Source organism: Lepisma saccharinum, chromosome 1 (assembly GCF_977018435.1).
Source record: "Lepisma saccharinum chromosome 1, izLepSacc3.1, whole genome shotgun sequence".
Classification (NCBI taxonomy): domain Eukaryota; kingdom Metazoa; phylum Arthropoda; class Insecta; order Zygentoma; family Lepismatidae; genus Lepisma; species Lepisma saccharinum.
Window position 1 is genome coordinate 147,773,095 of NC_139229.1, and position 18,254 is coordinate 147,791,348.

General features: G+C 39.2%; 1 protein-coding gene across 3 annotated transcripts in view; it reads left to right on the forward strand.

Moving 5' to 3' along the window:
- Positions 1-18,254, forward strand: part of HnRNP-K (Heterogeneous nuclear ribonucleoprotein K) — a 101,776-nt gene that overhangs the window by 40,430 nt on the left and 43,092 nt on the right. The window contains exons 1-2 of one of the 3 annotated variants that reach the window (XM_083140136.1): positions 15,279-15,373; positions 15,979-16,059. The gene's annotated coding sequence lies outside the window, so the exon portion shown is untranslated. Of the gene's footprint in view, positions 1-15,278; positions 15,374-15,488; positions 15,584-15,978; positions 16,060-18,254 lie in introns of those variants that run through there. The other 2 variants (XM_083140127.1, XM_083140118.1) reach the window with 2 other exon arrangements.

Sequence of the window (18,254 nt, forward strand, 5' to 3'; positions counted from 1 at the left end):
TTGTAAAACCTCATTCATTTTGAGATATCATTAGTATAATTGAAATGTAATATGGTCCGCGACCAGTTGTTTAAACCGCCACACTGGCTTTGCATAGCAAAAAATGTGGGCGCCCATGGTATAAATTACATTAGCGCCAAGCTTTCTGAAACCTCGGAAAATATGTGAACTAGAAGTTTCCCCGTGACTTAAACTAGCGACACTGCATCTGGGTTCTAGGGTTCCAAATGAGGTGGTGGATGATGTAATATCTTCAGAATTTGAAAAAAATTGTACAGTGATTTTTCGAGAGGTCAGAAAAAGTGTTTGGCTTAACGGTGGAAGGTTCAATTCTACTTTAAAGTCCAGGTGCTGAACCTGTATCAAACTTAACCAAATGGGACAGACGGTGTAAGAAGATGGTATAGGAAGAAAAAAAGCTATGATCGGAAAGTGCTCGATCCAGAAATCGCGAATATTTGTAGGTAGACTGTTGATCGTTCATTGCATCCATGATTCTATTGTTAATATTTTTTAGTTATTTAAAATTGTTATTCGCTCGTGCATGTTAAAAGTAGAATATTGCTTTTTAGGTGGTAAATATACGGAATAGTTTTGTTCTAAAACTAAAGTCTGAACACTTTACATCTCAACATAGAAAAATACGTTTGTAGTAGACATCATGAATATCAAAGTTTTAAAGTTTTTTTATAACTGTCGAGCATTTGGGAAGACTAGAGAAAGATAACTCTTGATTGTACGAGATTTTTACACGTTCACTCTTGGCAACGAACATCACGACACAAGGATCATGGTCTCACTGTTGTCCCGTACCGAACGCCACATCAAAGTAAGCGAAATTCAGGCGTCTTTAAAACACGGAAACTGGATCACTAATGACTACCCGGTTCATTGGAAAGTAATAAGAAAATTATTAATTTTACAAAATTGACAGTTTTACTTTTGTTTTTGTGGCAAAAGTGGTTTTATACATTTGCATCATGAACGTGATCAGCACGAAGCCAAGTAATTTAATTGTGAACGATAAAGAAGGGCTTGAATATCTTATCAAGATTATGAGCAAATACTAAGACATGTGTGTACATATAATTATTAATTTGTTATATCCTCCGCATAGTACACTGACCCAGGTTATTTGAAATAAAATTCGTATTTCAGGATCCATCCTCAGTATAAATTGGGGACTGAGCGGATGTATCGGTATCTGAAAGTACGGTTGGAATTTATTTGCCGATATCAGACGATACTTTCCCGGCATTTTGGTTTTCGTGGGGTCCGCAAAAATGTTACATGACACTTTAGCGGAATTATTCTGGAAATTATGCAAAATTCGAACTTTTTGTTTTGCACGAATGTTGCTTAAATCTTCTGATTACATAACATATATTTTAATATTCTGATGTAATTTGTTAGTAGAATACTTGCACAACATTCATCAATATTTGGAACAGCTTTAAATTTTTACAATTTGGTAAGGGTATAGGCATCGGTAGAGGCATGCATATTTCGTTTTTGACGAAAACACGAAATGTGTAATAACACATTGTAATGTTAATTTTTCATGTTTCTGAAAGCTGAGAGGTGCATTTTCCTACCCTGTTTTGTCACGAAATGATGCGAAATGAACTGCAAAATGCGAAATAAACTCTTAAACACGAAATTTACAGTTTATATATCGACGCGACACTTTCTGAAGTCTGAAGTATCCTGCGAGTTATGCAATTCACGGAAAATGTATTACTTCTGCTGTAAATATTTGAGACGCAAAAATGGGCCCCTTTATACACGAATAAACTTAACATTCTGGTAATGATTTAATGTGCTATTAGAAGATATATGTGTATTTTGTATAATAGTGCAGTTTTTAAATCAAATTTGGGATTATATTCACATTTTTAAACCAAAGTGTAGTTTTATATGCAGCTTTTTCACCGCTATAACAGGGAAATTTAATTTTATTTACTGCTTTTGAACCCGAAATTGACTGTTTTTGTACCGAAATTTTGCTTCTTTATTTACCAAAAATATGTGCCTCTAGGCATCGGTATATGTTCAAAGTGGTATCGGCTCAGCCCTGCTATAAATGGAGAAAAGGTTTCACCTAATAATCCGGCCTTTGTTTATAATGTACGTAAAAAACTATTTGAATGTTGAGAGAGAGATCCGAATATCCACTTTCAAGTTTTAAGTAATCTTGGTAATGGATAAATTTGTAAATTTTCTCACACTTTTTTTCATCGTTCAGAGGTACTGTTAGTCAAATCTCAATACACCAATTCTTGGTTCTTGATCAAATTCACATAAACAAATATCCAATTTTTCGGATAAGAATGAAGTTTTTGGTTTCCCTTAGGAAGATGTTTTCATAAATATACAGACATTATCATTCTTGGTTTTGACAAATTTCAGCGTCAGTGAAACTCGGATTTTACAATCCTCGCCCAGCTGTATTGATTAACAGCATAAAAATAAATTACCTTTGAGGAAAGGAAGCCAAGGAAGATCAGTTGATTTATAGACCAAACTTTTGCTTAAGGGGGATATCTAAATGAGGTCGAGCGTGAACTTTACCGAAATGGAAAAGGTGGATGAGCGGGAAATGACGGAAGTTGAGGTTTGATTATGTTTTTGCAATATTTTCGAAGCCGGTGAAGGCTATTTGTTACGCGTTGCGACAACCCCATGTTGCCGACCAGTAAACAAAGCGTTGCTATGGAGTTGCCAAGTCGATGATGACAGTGTGTACAACCACCATTTGCGTGTGGACTAAGTGTGCGCCCCTTTTGAATATTTGAAATATCGATGCGACATAAAGCGTTAGCTCCCCTCCCTCCAGGCCCTTTCCCTCCGTGCATTTATTATTAGGTGATGCAACAACTAAGCACTAGAATTTTCATCCGAATTAGTTTTGCTTCCTATTTCCCCTTGTGGCGTAAGACTATTACAGACCTTACAGATTTTGCAATACTTTCCACATCCAAAATATTTTGTAACTGCAAGGTTCATTTGGACGATGCCAGCGAAGCAGTTTTTCGAAAAACTGCTGTGCTATTACTTTTGATAAGCAATTATCAGTTTTTATATATATATATATATATATATATATATAGTCGTATCCTATTTTTTTAAAGCAGCTGCTTTTTTCACACGCTCGAATCCTAGCATTGACTAAAACAAATGGAAATCAAATGATAAGTAATTGTTAGGAATCAGACCACAAGGGGAAAAAACCTTTGAAACCCTTCTTCCGTTCAGCTCGGGCCATAAGGAAACATTATAACACAATTAAGCCTTGTTTCCATGATATGGAAAACTCAGTATGCTGACCAAGGCAGAAATTTATTTTATTATAAAACATAAACTAAACGTAATGTTTCAACCTTCTAGCAAGGTCTTCGTCAGACTCTGTATCAAATCCAAATTAAATAAGGTACAAAACAAGAAGATATATATATATATATACACACAAAAATTACTCCCCTCCAGACTATTAGAAAGTTGTTCTGGAACATTCTAGCAGGTGGCTTTCCCTTATCAACTGTACTTTCACCTGAAAGGCGATTTAGCTAAACATTTTCGTTCATCTGGAATTTGGTTGGACTCTCTATCTCACACTCTTTTTCCTTCATTCTTCTTCCTTCTCTCCTCTTTGTCTCTTGTCCTTTCCACTCTTTCTAACACCTTCTTACATTCTTTGTTTATCTTCAGTCCCCCATTCCAGTTCATTGTGTCTTCATCTTTCTTTTCTATTTCCTTGGCCTCCTTCCATTTTCTCACTAGTATTCTCTTCTCCCTTCCTATCTGCTTAGCCTCATCCCACTCTTGTCATGTCCTGTTTCCCTCGTGTGTTTAAATATCTCATTTCTCTCTTAAGTCGTACATCTTCCCTATGTTGTTTCAACCTGTCTTTCAGCCTCTTTTTCGTTTCTCCTGTGTACACTCTGACATTCTTTACATTTCACTTCGTAGATAATCCCTTCCTCTTCTGTTTTCCTTTTTCTTGTTTGCATTCTTTGCTATTCTAAAGATGCTTCTCCCTCCCTTCCTGTAAGTTTTAATGCCCGCTTTCCTAAGCACTTTGCATATCTTTTCTGTGGTGTTCCCCATACTCCTGATTCCAAACCTCCTGGCCCCTCCCTCCTCGCGAGAGTAAGGTGCATAGGAGTCGCGGGTGTGCGCAGATTTCTTTGCTTGTGGTTCAACTATAGAATTAAACAGAATAGACTTTTATTGGCTTCAGAAATTTTGTTCGAACTTTTATATTTTGTAAGCCGCATCACTACTCGTACAAGTGCGTTCAAATTTTATCAGCACAATAGCAATAGCAAGAAATTGTACGATTTTTAAGGGATGTTTATTTGAAGATCATTTTTACACAGTATAGACAATTTTGTACAATATACAGTTCCAGAATTTTCATTCTTTTCACAAAATATTGACAGGCCAGTAATATAATTCTGCTGAAAATTATTGATGAGTGATGAGAAAGTTGTAATGTTCGAAGAGAATTTTTTTCCAGGATTGGGAGCAAATGTAGAAACGGAGACTGGGGAACATTTCCCTGGTTTCTCTCCCTAGGTTCGAACCCTGCACGCCATTGATTGCCTTAGGTTCCTTAACAGCAGTGGTAGCACGAGACCACCACAGACCCAAAGCAGAATGGGGAGAGGGGGTCAAACAGTTAGTTTTGTACCACAGTTTTTAACGATTGTTTGTAATGCTAAAGAAAAAAGTAGATTTTCAAGTGATCGAGATGAAAAGCTTAAAGTTTCTATAACGAACAGCGCTTTCATATTCACCACACATTGTGTGATCGAAGAAATTGTTTATCACTCAAACTTTGGCTATTGGTTCATCGAGTAAGATTTGTTTTTAAATAATAATTCTAAATTGAATAAAAATTCTAACAAGGCATACAATATTTCACAATAATATACGTAACCAGTGCCGTAGTAGTCTCCCAGTAGGATAGTATAAAGAATCTCAAACTTTTAGCGTTAAGTACGAAAGAATTGCTACCTTACTGTTTCTATAGTGTTCACCAACATCAAAGCGTATGCAAGATGTAACTATGATTATTAATATTTATTAAATTTTTCGTACATATTGACGGAGTCTTTCAGATTGTTGAATTCTCGTTATATTTTTATGCGCTGACGTAAAAGTTAATTGTTCCGCCGCCACTAGTAATGTTTTACAAGATTTATCTTCGGTCAAATGTTGGATCGTCCCCAGTAAATCGTATACCGTATTAGAAGATTCTTAGGTTATTTCTTGCATGAACATAATATGGTCGGAACGAGAAAAGTCGAATTCTGCCGACGATGATATTGGCTGAAGGGGTTCCGAATCGAGCGCGCCCGGTTGATGACCTGTTTGCGTGCGCCGAAGGAAAGTTTGTCCGCAGAGTGGGTTGGTATCCACGGCAACCACCAATCACAAAGTAACACCGCACCGGCTTTGACACGATAAGAGTTCCCCAAATACAAATTTTATGACGAAGCTCTCATGAAAAATTAACCAAGCAAATGAATAGTAGGTGTAGACCCTCTCCGGAGCATCCAGCGGCTTCCTCCTTCGCATTGATGGATTAAACGCTATTGATGTAGAGCAGCGGGGGACTAAGAATGGTGCGACAATGTGACTTGGAAACTTACAAGCTAAGCTATTTATTGCTTGGCTTGTTACCCTCCCCCTCTCCTTCGCGATGGTCGTGGATATTTTGGGACATTTTCACATACGGGGTTGATCATCAATTCTTTTTTTTTCTGCTTCATTGTTCCCGTTTAGACAAGTCACAGTTGAAACTTGTAGCTGTTCAGTCGTGTTCCGTAGACTGTAATGCCTGAATCACTCTAGGCTAGATTTCCTGCTGGATTTTCTAGTTGTACTGGCTCAGCTGCTAGTTTTCGCCTCACACGATACTTGTTACTTTTGTTTACCACAAGACATTGCGCAGAGCAGATGAAAATATAGACGAGCGATTTTGAGAACGTGGTAGGAGAATAGCCACGGCTGTTATTAAAAATTAAATTAATTGAGAGAAAAGTATGGACTAGAAATTGGCTCAAATTAAAATATGGTAATTCATACTGAACAAGCTTTTTAATGAACTCTGGTATGCATATTCACACATGAGATTCGCAGGATTCATAAAAAAAACATTTCTACTAATATATGCCAAACATTTAATACATTTGTAATAAGAATTTTCATTATCTGCTAATCACATTTTCCGCGTACAAATCGCATTGCTTTGGATAAATTCCTAAGTATTAATGAACTGAACGCGAATGCACATCATCCCAAACTCAGATTATCTTCACATGGCCAAACTTTCTCTCTGATTGGTTGTTCCATAGAATTTAGCAGAGAAACCCAGTTGCACTTAGAGCATGGCCTTGTCGTCAAAACTAGTAAAGCAGCCAGCCCGGAGGGTATGATTTCAGGCCAGGTAGGTATTTAGTTGAAAACAATCCTATTTACAACAGCAACGGTGCCTCCCCAATGGTGGTGGTAACGTCAAGGGGTTCCATTTCGATCCCCGATGGAACATGTTGGTTCGGATTCCACTTTAAACTGTAGGTCCAGCCTCATTTACCTACCTATTGGTCCATAACTTGGACTTAAAAACTACAACAGCAACCACAAAACTCATCTCTTTCCAGCATCAAATGTTGGGAAATGGTAAAAATGTTGACATAAAAACACATGGCAATCATAAGACAACAGCATTTTATCAAACGCAATATATATATATTTTTCTCTTGATTGATGGAAACATATTTAACTGTGCAGAGTGCATACTTTTCACACCCAACAGTTGAAAAGCAGAATAATTCCATTTCATGCTACAATGTTAATCTTGCGCTCATCGCCTTGCTTGCCGACCTCTCTGGCGAAGTGGTTAGCACAGCGCGCTACGATACCGGGGTCCCGGGTTCTAATCGCGGCCTGGGTATGGGTGTACTTTGTGTTACATGATAATCATCAATTTCATCAAACTCCTCATCGTCGCGATTAGCGCCAAAAGTGGAAGAAAAGCGACGTTAAATAACATAAATATTCGCGCAGCTTACGTAGATTGTATACGTTAATCGACATAGCCGCACATTACCGGAGCTATTTCAACTATTTTGAAATTGTATCCTTCATGAAGAAATGTAGTACACTGTAAATTCTGATATGGTATTGACTTGTCCATGGCTTCTGATATAATTTTTAAGATAAAGTAATGAATTTCTTTATTAGAATAGGTAAATGTACGCTTTTGCAAGTCTTTCTAAAGATGAAATTCTATCCAAACTTCAAAAGCATCCGCTGCTAGAAGAATTCGATGCACATACTACATAATTGATTAGTTTTATATGAATTCTAAGGTGAAAACCAACAATTGTAATATGTCAAATTAAAGATAATCGTTTAGGCTACAATGTTTGTTTGAACATTTTCTTCTCAGATTCCTAGATTATTAATAAATGCATGATAAATATAAAATTAATAGTAAAAAAATACAATGTTTTTACCAATCTGTGATTAGCAACGTAACGATTGCTCCTATCGAAAAACTGAAGACAACATTAAATATAGAACTTATATTAAGCTTTCATTTAAAAAAAAAGTTCGTCGAGATCGGGCCTTTAGTTTCAGAGAGTCATTTTTTCAAATGTCAACATCCGCCACATTTTTTCAAATGTCAACATCCGCCATCTTGGATTGGCCGCCATTTCTATTAGCTACCACTTTGAGATGGCAAGCATGTTTTTTTTTTTTGTATCCTTAGACACCCATATAACTGTGGCATAAAGGAAAATTAGTGCCCCAAAATTATACCGAATTCTTGATTTTGGCCACTTGGCCCTTAGACTAATATCACGACACGTGCAAAATTTATACTCGTGGCAAAAGTTGGTCTATATGGACCAGGGCTAGTGATGGCATCATAGTGGGGCAGGGGGCGAGTGCCACAGTTCACTGCCAAACGAGTGCACGAAAGAGCCAGATCTGACTCCAAAAGAGCTAAGTTGGTAACAGTGCTCCCCAGCTGCCTGAGAGAACGACCTAGGGGAAAGTGTCCCTCCCCATGACACAGTCTGTCCAAACGGACGTGCACAACTGCGTTCATCAAGCAGTGAATCAGTACGTAATGTTTTTGTTATACGTGTTATCTGTGCTCATATTTTCACTGCTGATATCGTGATGTAAAATGGATCGACTCCATTTGGGTTTCTTCGAATCAAGAAAATCTCACCATGAAAATCTCAATCTAAACACTATTTCCCCCTGAAGTGATTGTCTTCCATTGGTGGTGTAATACTGCGATTTACAAGAAATTCCCAACATTTACAATGCAGAAAAAGTTCTAGAAGGCACCTAAATGTCAAACTCACTTCCACGAGGTATACCCTGTACTGTTGCGATGCTCTGGACTCATAGCCAGTATAATCCTCTGAGAGTTGTGTGTTTGAGATAAGCCAAAAGTTGAAGAGCGAAGTGTGTGAAAAAAAATAAAAAATAAAAATCAAAAAAATCTACGTTTTAGGAAAACGAGGGTTTTGCGAGTGGGAACTGTTTGCCTTTTTTGGCATTTGCGTACTGTAACTCAACAAATTCAGAATTTACTATAATGATGATGAAAGCTAGCCATCCAAGTATTGATTTTATGTTTCATGTTAGAGGCTCATTTGCATAGCTTGTTCTTAATCTGATAGTAAAATTTGTGTAACCAGATATTTCTAAATGAAATTGGTGACTTGGTCCCGGTTTCATACTTCAAGACTAAATCATGAAACCACATTTAAGATCAAGAACTTTGAAAACCTACGAAATATATAAACAGAAATGTATCATAAGCAAATTATTGAATTCGTGTGATAACCTTTGTATGTGTGTTTTCCCGCCATGGCGCTATTGAACTTTAAATGATATGGATGTTACATATAATTTTTTGTTGTGCAGGATATACCACATGTTGAAGCAAATGTTCTTATTCTATTCAAATCTAGATTTTTCGGGCTGTTTCCGAGTTTTTAGCTTCCCAGTTAGTACTTTTGAACGGTGTGTTCCATGACAAACCTTAAACTTGCTATAATAATTGCCTCTAAAATTCTAATATGATGCCTTTGCAGTTATTCTAACATAGCGTAACTTCAGGTAAATCAGGAGGGCGAGTTTTTTCCCCTCCACATACAAGAAATTCTTCGGAATCGGAATATTAATGGCTTCAAACGTATTTTGAGAGAACCCAATGAAATGTGATACATCATGTGTTTCCTATGTGGATGTTAATATCTTCAAAATGAGTATGAGAAATGTGTGAAGACCCTATATTTCCTTTGGTGTCAAACTCGTTTTTGTTTATATACGCATTAACGTAACCAGCACACACTAGCATAAAGTCGGTGTACTAGAATCGGAAATTTTAGCATGGATACGTTATTTAGATATAGACTAGCCACACGCCCTGGCAGGAAATAAGTAACTTCAGGGTCCTACTATGAATTAATTCCACTTCATCCAGCACGTTAAATTCTCAGCTTGTGTTCTAGTCTCGGTCATGGCATGGACGTTGGTTATTTCATCTATCCCCCCCTCCCCACACACACACACCTGAAACATTAGGTGCGAGGGGTGACCTTTTTCAAAAGGCACACAAATATCAGCTTTTCCCCACTAGTGAATGAAAGTATAACAAGGCAACTGCAACCCTTACAATCTTCTTTGCGGAATGGACGTGTACAGATAACTAAAGCTTTTATTGTTTGTTTGATTTTGTGTTTTAAGTCCACTTTATGCACAGTAAGGCTAATCGGGACTGGACCTACAGTTTAAAATGGGATCCGAACAACTTGTGCCTCCACCGGGTATCGAACCCGGGTCCCTTTGATTACAAGGCGAGGACGCTACCACTGCGCCATCGGGGAGGCCCCTAAAGCTATTATTAAATGTTAGTAAGTGTAATTGTTAAATATTTTGCATTCTTGATCTTGCGATCCCCCAAATATTAGTTTTGTTGTGAAGGATCTTTTGACACGCCCACAACAATTTGCATAATGGAAATGAAGCCTCCCTAACAACCTACCCCATGTGGAAGTGTAAACAAGGAATCCCGCGCTCGATTCACGGTGGAGGCACATTGCACAGATGTTCGAATCGAACTTTAAACTTTTGACCAATAACTCGCCGGTTTGCTGTAAGAATAAATGACTATCACCTACTGAGAGGTCAAACAATATTCATTGATTGTACCCGAAGGTCCGTCTCCCACGAGAAAAGGTCGTCAATCCACCGCAGTTGCTAGTTACCCGCTAGTGACAGTGGTTACCAAGGCGAAATTTTGAGCCAAAATCGTAAGGTGAAACAGATTGCATTTGTTAGTTAAGCCACTCCACATTCGTCTCCCAGAATTTTCGAAACTGGATCGCATGTCGGGTTTCAACGCATCCGGAAGTGAGGTCATGTGACGTGACGCTAACATCGTCTACCTGGACGTGCCAGGTGGTCTCTATCGATCTGTTTGTCGAAAAAGCAGAAAACCATTGCAACAGGCATCTTGATGTTTGTTACAAGAAGGGAGAGGAGGCCTTCGCCATGCATAATTTACGCGCACAGAACCACCTCTTGTGAATGGCGCAATGCTAATGCCACCTCGTAATGTCGCTCTGCTTATGAAACACCCTGAAGTTAGACCTTAATGTGTTTGCAGGTCGTTTGGTGTCCAGGAAAGAGTTTAGAAGAAAAATATTGCTTAACACAGACTTATATGTTGTTCAGTATCGCCCTCAGCTTCCCCTTTATTAATAATAACTTGCGTAAAAGTTATTGCACAAAATTGTACCACGTCTTTTTTTAGTTTTGAAGTTTACTGGAAACTTGTTAATCAATCACGAACACAAGTTGTGTTTGGCTCCGGTCTCCAAGCAACGACATGTGTGTGTCCCAAATCCGAATGATTAGCGTTCTCGCCGCTGGTGCGTGCGGTCCCTGGTTCAATCCCAGGAATGGCTTCAACATTTTGCTGTTGACCGAGCATCGTGAGGACAATGGGGAAGCTACTCGGAAACTTTATTTCTGTATTCCCATTTTGAACAATTAAGCAAGAAATATGACACTCTATTATAGAACGTACACATTTAGAATACTGACATTGGCTATGGTTCTGTTGTAGTTCGGAAAAATTCCCGTGATTTGTTTATACACAAACGAAGGACCTGTTCATGATCTTCAGGTTTTTTGTCATGGTTTTCGAATAGGTTGTTGCCCTATTCTGGTGGACTTACCTGAAGTTAATTGAAAACCGAAGCATTCACCCACTCCTTCGGGTGTTTCTGCAGGAAAGGTCCTTCCGTCCATCAAGACGCACAAGAACAAGGTTCTCCAACTTAGGTGACTACTACCATGATCTATTGTACATACTACGTCTAGCGGAAATAGGCAAACTCGGATGTTTATTCTGAGCCATGGATACTCGAGTGTTATAGGCTAGGATGAAGCACCTACTATGGCTGAGATCGAAAATGTGCGTGACCATGCCTCCACACTCGCAATGTGTCTTGGTGCAATGCAGATCGGACAATTGTACCTTCTACCATCTATCAGATTAATGCAAATTCAACAATGTAACTGTTTTGTACTTATTTTTCGCGGGAAAAGCACGTGATTTGAATCTGGATAAATGACTACAAGTAAAGTTTTTCATTTTCGCTTTTGAAGTTTGTAACGAGTATACACCTTCACTGGTAAGGGTGGTAGGTGACGAGTTGAAGACCAGACTTAACACAGTCTCGTGAGTAAGGAGATGTCAGAGGGGTGTAGACGGACGTAAAATAGTTAACCAGTCTCCCTCCCCCACAGTTGTTCAAGAAGTGAACCAGTCTCCCTCCCCCACAGTTGTTCAAGAAATTAATCTTTACCCAAAACACCCTGCCTTCCAATGAATAACATGAATCTCGGAAAATAACTGGAAGAGGATACTGGAAATACTTTCTTTTACTTTAGTGCAGTGGCGCAACCAATATTCTTTCTTGAAGGAAAAAGCAGCTTCAAACAGTCTAATATTTAGTGAATTATGATCTTTTGCATTTTTTGCTTGATACAATATTTTTATAAAAAAATAGGTTAAAGGTAGATACATACACAGGCATTAAACAAATACTGAATCGAGTTTTAATTCCACTTTATGCATATATAGGATAATCGGGACTGAACCTACAACTTAAAAGGGATCCGAACCAATAATCCCGGGTATCCAACCTGGGGCCCCTTGATCACAGGGTGACGACGATATAGTTGAACCACGAGCAAAACAACCTGCGCAGACCCACGACTCCTGTGCACCGTACCCCCGCGAGTAGGGGAGTGGGAGAGTGGACCATGCTTCCTTATGGCCCGAGCTAGAGGGAAGAAGGGAAAGCTACGCGGGAACTTTTCGTCCCAAGGCTTTTTCCCTTGTCGATCTATACCACTATGCCATCGGGGAAACATTAAAAAATAATACCATCTTGGTGGTATATTGTATAATAATCAAATCACTCCTCTTTTGAATCTTGAGGTAGGTGGGGCTATAGCCCCAACAGCAATTTCCTTGGCTGCTCCAGCCCAAGATTCAATGATGGTCGATTTGATTAATTTGCTATACTATTTTTGACTTCGCTTTCGCTTTTCTGCCACTTTTGGCTAATTGCGAAGATGAGGATGATTTGTGATAAGATGGGACAATCGCAAACACACATGGACAGCACACAACACAAGTCCCACATAGGATTTTACTGACGCCAGAGCCTCGTAAGTCCGCAAAATGTAGTCCAGGGTACCACATAAAAACACATTGGTGGTCCGTTAGGCATTTCTGGTTTATAGTTAAATGAAAGCTCATCTACCTATCGTAGAGTAGCTAAACATCGTGTAACACGTAGCGGGTAATGCATGACAGGCGTGAACAACTTCGGAAATTTATTTTAGCTCTTTTTTTTTTTTTAATACGGAAAAAGCTTAGGCGGCCGCTATGCCACTGTGCCTGCCACAAAGGGAAACTGGTATTCCAAAATCCTACAGAAATGTTTTTAAATCTTACTATAAAAAACAAACTATTTTGTCGTTTCACGTTGTTTGGAGCCCGGTAACTCATTTTTGTAGCGCCTATAAATCCCAATTTTGAAAAATGCCTTTGTATTTTTTTTCTCATTCCCGCTTTCTTTCGCTGCTTTGGCTCTCAGCAGTACATTGTTAGATTGTGATCTTGTTTTGTTAGTGCTCCTTTATCAATTTGTAGTGGCCGCGGTGGCTCAGTCGGTAACGCGTCTGACTACCATGCTAAAGGTTCCGGGTTCGATCCCCGGCCGGTTCAAATCCGGGAACGTTTCTAACGATGGAAGCGGCCCCGGCGCCCATCCAGCGTCGAATAACATGGGTTCCTTGGGGGTAAAGGCGGTCAGGGGCGTGATGCTGATCACATCACCCCCCACTCACGACCGGATCAAGAAAGTGTGGGGCGTTACCCCCACACCCCCTATACGCCTTCATGGCGTAGTGCTTTGCACAGGGAAGCACTTTACCTTTTTTTATCCTTCATCAATTTTTCATCATTGTCGTCGCTATTCGCCAAGGGAGACCGAAAGGAGTGCGTAATTAAGAACATTAATAGTAAGTGCGTGTTCAGTCTTTTGTAATACATTTTTTGTGCCTGTATATTTTACAAGTTGTGTGCCTATACATCAGACCCTTAGTTGTAACATATGTAATATTTTTCTTTATCCCATTCTTAGTGTATCTGAATGTCATATAGTGAAGCAGTTGTTGGCTTTAGGCGAAAATCTTTTTCACGTCGTGTCCTAATTTCGTGATATTCATCCTCATCGTCGTGATCAGCCTTGAGGCGTAAAATAATACAAAATGATAACATCCATATTCTCTGCTAACAATATGGAGAATTTTGTTAATAAAATCCTGCGTTGTGAGCAAGTTGACATTATTGGTGCCCATGTTCTGCTTTTCCTTATGTGCGAAGCGGTTTGTTCGTGTGTCAGGCTATTTTGTGGGGGAGCGTACTAGACAGGCTGGCACCGAAAGCTGCCTGACTCGACTGTTCGATCCATACCACATCACGAAACGTTTTATAATTACTACCTTCAGCGTCAGAACTACTGGCAGTCAGTCGATGCTCTTCCCCCTCCCCACCCTCTTCGCGTAGAGTACGCTCAAACTCCAGGAGGCTTTGTGGCCTACGTAAATGTAAAGGAATTATAGATATGGTCGCAAGAGAGATTTTTGTCTTTAGAGTTCTGGCCGTTCCTGTTTGACCATGTTTCTAAGAAAAACTTATTTCGACTGAAGGCTTTTGGTGTCGCCATGGTGGTTTCTGTTCCTGGATATGTTTGCCTTTGTCTGATTTAATGTTTCCTGAATGGTAGATATGTATATCGGCTGGATTGGTCAATATATCTAGTAGGTTGTACAGTCGTGGACATTTCTGGGTTGTAACGATTCCATTGAAAGTTAATGGGATTGCGAGAACTCGGAAGTGTCTGTGACTGCACATATCCCCCATGGTGTATATCCCATATCTCGCAGGTTCTAGGTTCGCGTCCCGTCCATTGTGTTTTGTCTATTCATTCCTGCTAATTTTGAGGTTTTGAATAAGCTTTTTCTTGAATGGCAAGTTTAGAAAGACAGACTGTGTAAGCCGTGGAATCGAATGCCACCTAAAATTTTATTCGTAAATTTCTTGGAAAATTCTAAGAGATCTAGAAATTTGTGTTGTCAAAATGAGTGGGAGTACCTATGAACCACGTTTTGATGTATTTTTGTATTAGTGTGTCGGCAATTTGCACTCCGCCACCTTGATACTTGTGAAATTTGTTTCATTAACATCGATAGTGGACGCCTCTGGAACTGAATTTGCATTGATTAATTTGATAGTTGTTAACGACATTTTTAAGGGGTCGTACATTTTTGTAAGGTGCCTAAGTGAAATGCCCTATTACCCTCCCTTTCTCCTTCGGCAAAATTGTTCTAATAATCCGAACGATTATTCCGATTTGTTTGGGATTTGAAACTACGGTCGCCATGGCAACGACTTTATGGCATGCAAAACAATCAATCACATCATGCAAACTTCCCCAGTCGTGCCTGGCATGGTGAGTACAGGGCGTTGCATGATTCGGAGTCAGCCTATGGGAAGCGTCAGCGGAAGCAGTGGGCCAATGTGGACGCAGGAGCCTCTTAGGAGGCTGCCTGTAATTGTTGCGTTAGCACAATGATGCCGCTTGAGCAATATCTCTGGCGACAAATAGTTGGTCATTGTAATACTTTTAGGGATTAGTTCATTTGGGGCTGATCGCTAGAACAGACGGGAAGCTTGTATCAGAAGGGTTCGGTAAGTGTTTCTCTTATACTGTAACCAGTAGGCGTGTAGTGCTCTGCCCCGCCTCCCGAACTTTTTTTTTTTTCCTCCCTCTCGCCGCCTTTTCCTGAAGAATTACAGCTACCACTGGCAACTTTTACTGTGCCGCAGAGTAGGGTTCGAAGAGGTTGACTTGTCTCCCACAGCAAGCCGTCACCTTAAGTGCACTTAAAACTAGTACCGGTAAGTGAAGGAGTTCCTCGCCTGAAAACATGTAACCACTGCGGTAAACTGTGGGTATTTGAACAAGCGACTTCCTGGCATTTCCAGAGGTCCAGATAGACATTAACGTTAACATATTCCTCCAATTATTGTCCAATTCGAAAATTGTTTTTGAAGGTTAAGGAAATTTCTGGAAAAGCTGACCAGGTATATGTATTATTTGGTTATACGCGAAGAAAATCACAAATAAGTTGCTTCAGATATTTTCTCTTCACTTTGCAGTTAGATCGTGGTAATGTAGATGGCACTGGTAATCCGGTTCATGTTAAATACTAGCTTCCAGAAAGTCCTTCTGAACATATTTGCATTATTCTTGTATATTTGAAAAAGTATTAACTATTTCCTCTTCTCTGCAGATTCCCATACAACTGAGCCGGAGGAGCATAAGGAGAAATTCTTCAGTGGTAGATTTAACCCACAGTCTGCGGAACTTGTTGGTAAGTAATGCCGTTGTGTTGTGTGGACGTTTGAAATCATTTTGTGTGTTGCTCTGCCTCCCAAGTTTGCATTTCGAAGATCACCTTGTGTGAATAGCTACGGATAGTTCCTTTAAATTCATGTTCTGCCGCCTACCAGTGAGGTTTTATCGCACCAGTCCATCTCATCACTTTGGTGTGTAACAAGTTGTCTGGACGTGGATCAAGCTGTAGGCACTATTTTGCTAAGACTTCTGCATTGTGCTTGGAGACGAGACGTTCTTTGGTTCATGTCGCAGTTTGGCAACGAAATAGAAATCACGAGAAGTGCAATTTCGTTGAAGTATTGTGTTGACCGCAATTCTTCACAAAATGCATGTAGAGGTGAAATTCGGAAGCATTTTTTTTAAATAATTAAATACTGTGCATTAAAAAGAACTTTAAACGTATAAGGTTTTTTTTACCGCATCACGCTCATTCTGTTCCCTATTTTGCACCGTGCATTGTTCGTGAAACGTGATTTTAGTTCAGTGAATATGATTTTGGATATCACGACCCATAAGTCTATCCATGAAATAACAACACTACATCATTGAAGATTTAAAGTCTCCGAATATTGGATTAGGAAAACGCAGCAGTGATCAAACCATATTCACCATAGAATGCCTACAAGGAATAAACTGTAGGTTCAGTCCCGATTAGCCTTACTGTGCATAAAGTGGACTTAAAACGCCAATCAAGGAATAATTGTAATTATTTATAGTGTAGTCAGGAGAAAGTTTCCGCATTATGGAATCGGTAAAACGCTCCCCAAAATTGCTATAATTTATGTTTTTGGACAGTAAGCCAGGTAATGGTAAAGGTCGGAGGCAATACACGATGCAGGCTGTTTTTCATTGCAAATGTAAATTGTAATGATTTTCAGTAGTTCTCTAACGGCAATTTTCTCCTGACCGTATATTGTTTTAGTTTAGTGAAAACTTGGCTAGGGACATTGAGAGGCTATTTTTCCCACATAAGCCGACGGTGGACATTTCTTTGAACAACACTTTGTTCAAAACCTGTTTCACGATAGGGATATTTTTTCAACAATTTCACCAGTTCATTGTCCTACTGATCGTCACGATTAAAACCTATTGAGAGAGAGAATGAAATGGAGGATTGGAAGATGAATTTTCCTGAACTTCCATTTTAATATGTAGAAATATTAGCCTGAAATCAAATAACTTCATGCGGATGTCGGTTTAGTTTTTAGAAAGTAGATCTTCTCGAAGGATTCGTCCGCATCTCGGGAACTGCGTAGCTGGAAAGATGGAACTTAGTATGTATGCTAGAGCCTCAAGAAACTTGGGAAAGGGTCGTGTCTGGTCATACGAGAAACTGGTCATGATTTAATAACATTTTTTTTGTAAACTATTTCTGTTGGCAGTAGTACCTCCCACAGAGATTTGTTTTGAGTCGAATGCACACGCACGCACTTACTATTATAATATGTCTATACTCATTTTTCTCCCGTGTAAGGCATGCTTGCTGTCTTATGTAAATCATTTTGTCCTGAGTATATTCACATGTTTTCCCTTTATGAAACCGCTGACCTGTCGAGTACTCGCCTGACTCATAATATTCTGGAAGAGAAAAGTTGATCTCTACAGCGACAGATAAGAATTAAAAAGGAAAAACACAGTCTTACTAGTCCAAACTGATATGAAATAACATTTCTACGTTATATAGACGTAAGAGTTAGGATAGAATTAGAGGAAATGTTCTTCAATGGCAACAAGGAAAGCTGTAATATATTAGTTGTGTACAGTTATCTACCAAACTTGGAAGTCTACATTATGCACAGAAAGGCTGTTCAGGACTGGACCAACAGTTTAAAGTGGTGTCCGAACCACTGTGTACCTCCACCGGGAATTTTCAACCACGTCAAGCGGTCTTAAATGCTACGTTATGAGCAGCACTAGCCATGAATGCATCATGTATGCGTTTCTTCGTACTTCAAGGAATTTCAAACTTTTCCAATATTTCAAGTGAAACACATGACCTTATAAGTCGATCATTTTATATTGACAGTTTTTGATATTTCAAAATGAGCTGCCCAATAAACGCCAAGCGTGTGTTCTTCGCCGTTGGTTGATGAACAGCCTGCGATATTTAAGATTTAGATTTTCACTTTTTAAAAAGCCTAATTCTAAGTTCACAACCATAATGGGTCG